The sequence below is a fragment of the Ambystoma mexicanum genome, chromosome 5q, assembly GCF_040938575.1.
Source record: "Ambystoma mexicanum isolate Mex_15411 chromosome 5q, UKY_AmexF1_1, whole genome shotgun sequence".
In the NCBI taxonomy this organism is placed as follows: Eukaryota; Metazoa; Chordata; class Amphibia; order Caudata; family Ambystomatidae; genus Ambystoma; species Ambystoma mexicanum.
In genome coordinates, this window is record NC_090933.1 from 1,319,699,674 (window position 1) to 1,319,705,673 (window position 6,000).

The window sequence follows — 6,000 nt, forward strand, 5'->3', positions numbered from 1 at the left end:
CAGGTTTTATCACATTGTGAGTCATGAACTTTGCAAAAACGCAAAATGCTAGCGTGGGGGTTTTTTCAGTCAAAGTGCGCCACTTTGTTGAGTTGCTTCACTGTGCAACTAGTAGTTTTTAACATTGTTGCTGATTAAATATCCTTTCAATTGCACACAATTTGCATTACATTTCATCAACACCCCCTGCCCCCAAGTGGGTACTATTCAAGCAGCCTGCCGCAAAAGGAATTAATTGCATTTTGCAACTATGGTCCACTTTTATATTGATATTTTATTTGTATTGCGCTCGTACACAGGTGTTCCATAGCGCGACAAGGGAGAACAAAAACACCACCACTCATCGTCTTATGTACATCCTTAAATGTATCTTCGCTGCCTTCACCGATTGTAACCCGTCCGATCGACTGACACTCAGCCATCATATTAATAGTTGCGAGAATAAAACACAACAAATCCGCCATTCTGATAGTGACACCCCCTCCAATCACCCTCTCAACCGCCAAAGACTGAACCTCCCCCACCTCCAGTCGCTTCACCACTACCCACCACAACCACCTGCTCCGCCCGCACCTTCTGAACTGCTGCAGCTGATGTTATGACTCACCTTAGTGCTCACAACCTTACAGGCCTCCACCTGTGCAACACACCCCCTAAAATAAGCAACATGATCCCTACCACAATTGCAACACTTTGGTGTACATACAGAGACACAATCCTTAATATCATGGGGAACACCACACTTACCACACCTTCTCCATCCTACAAGATCGCACCACGTGACCATACTCCTGACACTTATAGCACCTACGGGTGGCGGGGACATAAGGCTTCACCCGAAACCGCTGAAACCCCAAAAACACATGTTCCGGCACCTCACTCCCCCTAAACCGAATAGCCACAGTAGTAGAAATTATACCCCTTCAGGATCTTTCCTACCCAACCCTCACACCTCCAACCCTCCCCCCCCCGCAACTCCTACCACAAACTCAATGTCCCTGTCATGCACACAAAGGAGGTACACCATAAATCACTCCCTTACACACTGCACCACCCTGTTCCAACACAGAAACAGGATGTGTCCCAACATTTCCCAAATCCAGTGCCTTGTTACTGGTCAGCTCACCCACACCCTTAACCAACAAACGCCCCCCACTGATGACCTGACAGACTGCACAGCACCAATCCCTTTCCAGACCCACTCTGACATCACAAAAGGGCCAACTCTGCCCCCATGGATTCAACTGCAGCCTCACACCCACCCACACACTGCCCTCCACCCTGCGATCCACAGGGGAGGATGGGGTCTACTACAAAGCAGCAACGCCCCCTGACATCCTCATGCGACCCCAAAAGAGATGATCACTTTCTCACCAAAGGAGGGGTGAATAGTCGCCAGTCTCTCACCCACAGCAAATGATTCCTTAGAATATTGTGATGTATTTCACATTTTATATGGCAGTATTTGAGGTCCCAGGGAGACACTAAGGAGCGCTCAGGACCCTTGTGAGTGACTGCACTGCAGAACGGCCGCGGACTAAAGAACGGACATGCGCATTGGTGAGACACTAATATCCAGAGCATGCGCAGTAAAAGAATGCCGAGTAAGGCACGAGTAGTACAAGCACACACAGCGCATGCTCAGTGATTATCCTACGGCGCAGCGGTGATGAACAGTCGAGGCACTGAGACACTGATCACCCGAGCATGCGTAAAATCAGAATGATGAGCTGCATGCATTTTGGAACGTAGTACGCATGCTCAGTGATCCTGCGTCGTGCTCAGGACAGGATGAGAACACAGCGGGGGTAGATATGCTTATGGGTAGCATAGGCAAAAATTGAAATTACGAATCAGGACGGGCAGGGCATGCTAGAAGGAAAGGCATGCCCGGATTACTTACCGGTAATCTTCATTACTCCTCGTTGTATTCTTCCTCGTCTTGGTACTTACCTTCGCGTATGTCATTGCTCACTGGAACTCTTTTTTACAAGCTGGCTCATTCTGGCCCCTCCTACCCCAGGAGATATAACCTCCTGATAAATTCATGCGTGCAGGGAACCAGTAATCAAAACAATCATGTTGAAGTCTAAATAATGCGCAGCGCCAAAGGTGTAGCTTCTTTATTCACTGGCTTGTAATTGCCAACTTGGCGATAACTCCGCCCACACCACGTGATCAGCTGGCACCCGATCTAAGCTAAACGCTTGTCCCCATAGACATAAACATAGGACATTACACCTCCCACTTAATCCAAGGCAGTAAATCCAAACTTCCTCCAATGGGCGGGCGGGAAGAGTAGTGCGTACTGGGATGAGGAAGAGTAGGACTAGAGTAGACTAGGAGTAATAAAGAAAGTAATCCGGCTTTACCTCTGCGTCCCTCTTCCTTGTTCAGTACTTACCTTTGAGTCGTACCAAAGCAAAACAGGAAGGATGCCCATGCACACCACAAAAGACACAAACAGCAAGGGTAATGCAAAAGCAACCCAACACCTATTTATTCAAGGAAGAAAAAACAACAGGAAGACAAAGTCCCCTGCCACCTCCTAAATCAGACACAGCTCCCAGAACCCCCACGCCAAAGGAAGTGCACGGTGCTCCCTCAACGTTGAGCTGGTAATAAATGTCCAGTAAGGGCACCCCCCCGCAAATTAGCCCAGGAGGCCCAGCCCCCTTGTGCACTGGCCCGGGCCCCGGCCCGCCGGGCAGATTCCAGAAAAATCATAGGCAAGGAGAATCAAGGACTTAATCCACCGGCTGATAGTAGGATTGGAGGCCCTGCGGCCACATTCCCCCGCCCCGAAGGTAACCAAGAGTTGGTCAGAGAGATGAAAGGACTTGGTCCAGGAAAGACAGTGCAGGATGACCATCTTGACATCCAAGCAATGCCAAGCCTCCTCAGGAAAGGACGGATCAGGGAAAAAGGAAGGACAACCTCCTGACACCGATGGAACCAAGAGGAGACCTTAGATACAAAGGAAGGTTCACATTGCAGTAACAAGGCCTCCTCCCGGACCACCAAAAACCGAGGACGACATCGAGAGCCCTGACCTCCCCCAGACGGTGAGCCGAAGTGACAGCCACCAAAAGTTAGTCTTGAGAGTCAACCACTTCAGCTTGACATCCTGCAGCAGTTCAAAGGGAGGCTTCTGTAACATAGCCAGGACCTTAAGGGCAGGTCCCAAGGAGGATCCCTAACCGGGCCCAAAGAACAGGAGTTCGCCCACCCCCTTCAAGAGCCTCGAGACCAGAGCCTCTCCTCCAGTTGGAGGAGACCAGGAAACGCAAAAGGCCCGAATGGCCACCCACTGAGAATGGAGAGTAGAAATAGCCAACCCTTTTTCAGCACCCACCTGGAGAAACGGCAAAATGTCAGGAAGCCCACAGACCAGAGCCTGAACACACCTCAGGGAACACCAGGGCAGAAAATTGGTCCAATAACGGATGTAAGAATTAAGGGTAGAGGACCGATGCGCCCTCTGGACCATCCCAGCAACATCCGCAGAAAGGCCTAACGCTTGCAGACCCCTCCTCTCAGTTTCCAGACCCCCAACGGATGAGAGAAAAGGGGGAACCGCCCACCCTCATGAGAGATGGCCAACTGCGCAAGATCCACGGAGTAGCCAATTGCCACTCCAGAAGACAACATAACCACCCCCACCAAGCCCGGTAAGGGACCACCAGGATAAACATTCCCTGACACATCTTGATCCTGCTGATGACCCTCGGAACCAGAGAGATAGGAGGAAAGGCACAAAGAAGGCCCGGATGCTAGGCCAAGGAAAGAGCATCCACCCCTCAGGCCCCATGTGAACGGAGAACGGGAACAAAACCGGAGAAGCTTTTTTCCCTGGGACCTGGCTCTCAGGGCAGGCACAGTGCTTACCTGTTTAAAAATTGGTAAGGCAGGCCCTCTGTTGCCATTCATTAGCTTCTCCTCCAAACGCATGTTTTCATGACTTCATCAATCTTCAGGGAGGCTGAGTTTCTTTCCTGTTTCAGGCGTGTCTTCATTTCTTTTTCAGGTGTGGCAAGTTAATTGACTCTGAGGATTCTGGTACTTGTATTTTTCGCACTTGATTTTACTGGAAGGTGACTGGAAACAACTCCCTCCATAGCACAAATCTCCCCTTGATGGGGGGAGGAGGAAAGCCATGGTTGTGGCTCTCCACTGTAAGGCATGATGGACCTGCTGCTGCTGCCTTTGAGCCCGGTCCAATGAAGAAAGACAAATGAGGAGAGAAAAACACCTATGCATGTATTGCGTCTCGGATGAACTTTTGGTCAGAGTATGCCCATTGGCTCCTCCTCTCAGGTCTAGAAACGACAGCTTGCGCTCGTAGTTGGGACCTACGTTCGGGAGGCTTTACCGAGTCCCAGGAGTGTAACCTCTGAACAGACACCTGAAACAGAACTTTTGATCCTGCGAATCAGCTTGTCCTTACTCAGGCAAGGCGTAATGTTCACCTTGGTCATGGTGGACTCGGGAGCGAAAGGTCTTTTTTTGGTGCAGGATTGGGCTAATTGGATGAAGATCCCTGTGGAGATCAAAGACTCTGCTGTACCTGTCGGAGTTGATGGCTTCCCCTTGTCCAGCGGACCTATTTTGCACCACACTGTTCCCCTCCCCATGGCCAAACAACAACATAAGGAAGTGCTCTGTTTTGATTTGTTCCATACTGCTCATTAACCAGTAATCCTGGGCATACTGTGGTTGTCGAAGCACAATCGGTACACAAATTGGACAGCTAAATCCCTCTTTCTAGGGTCGGAACAATGTATGCGATCCTGTATGTCCTCAGCATTATTTTAGGTGGGAGAATGTTAAAAATAGCAATATTTTGCAATATGTTTTATTTCAAAATTGCGAGTCTCCTGTCTAAATCGGGAGGGATGGCATGTCTGATACACCCGTGTCTTCCATTTCCACGGTATTACCTGCCAAATACAAGCAGTACCAGGAGTTGTTCAGTCAAGAGGAACAGAAGGTCTTGCCACCACATAGGGAAGATGATTGCGCCATAGATCTCATCCCTGGCTCCAGTGTACCTTTTAGTAGGATGTTTCTTCTCTCGCTGGTGGAAAAAGAAGCCTGCCGGAGGACCTTTAATCTTTTGTTTTGGAAGTGCCCAAAAAGGGCCTGTTGGAGCCTGTTAGAGCTCTGTTGGCTCGTGGCTTTAAATTAATTTAAGGTGCACATTATACTTCCAGAGAAGGTAGGCTGCCTGCTAATAATGAATAGCAGCCAACTCCTGTGAAGTGCGTCTTTGCTTTCCATGTGCGTATTTTGATGTCTGTGTTAGCTAGCGGGTATACATTTGATGCGTATGTATGCTACTGCTGTTTAAGCGACAATTGTTTTGCCTTTACATTTTTCCCGGCTGCTGCTGCTTTAGGGCAATATAAGACAGTGGATAGTTCTACTGCCTTTAATACCTTGAATGTGTTCCTCTGAACCATCTGGCGCATTACGGTATTGCAGGGAAATACCGTTGTTATTATTCTGAGAGTGCTCCTCTGAAATGTTCGGGGGAGTGTGATAGTACAGGGAATTATCGCACTTAATATTCTGACAGGGATTCTCTGAAAGCTATGGTTCAGTGTGTTATTGAAAGGAACCATTGCCTTTAGTTTTGAGAGTATCACTTTGAAATGTATGGCACATTGTGATTTTGCAGGGAACTATCACAGTTACTATTCTAAGAATGTTCCTTTGAAATTTAGGGTGCAGTGTGTCATTGCAAGGAATTATTGCCTTTAATTCTGCGAGTCTTACTTTGAAATATACGGCGCATTGTAAAATTGCAGGGAACTCACGTTCTTAATATTCTGAGAGGGTTCTTCTGTAATATACTGCACAGTGTGATATTTTAGGAAACTACTGTCTCTAATACTCAGGGATTGGTTATCTGCAACACACGGCGCATACTGCAGGAACTAGTGCACAGTCAAAAGTTGCATAGTAGACAAAGACCCACACTGCTTAAACTGAGCTGCG

General features: G+C 48.5%; 1 pseudogene; it reads right to left on the reverse strand.

The window, feature by feature from the left end:
• The window catches only part of LOC138498470 (zinc finger protein 268-like), a 66,617-nt pseudogene extending 65,054 nt beyond the window's left edge, over positions 1–1,563 (reverse strand).
• Between the last annotated feature and the right edge of the window lie 4,437 nt (positions 1,564–6,000).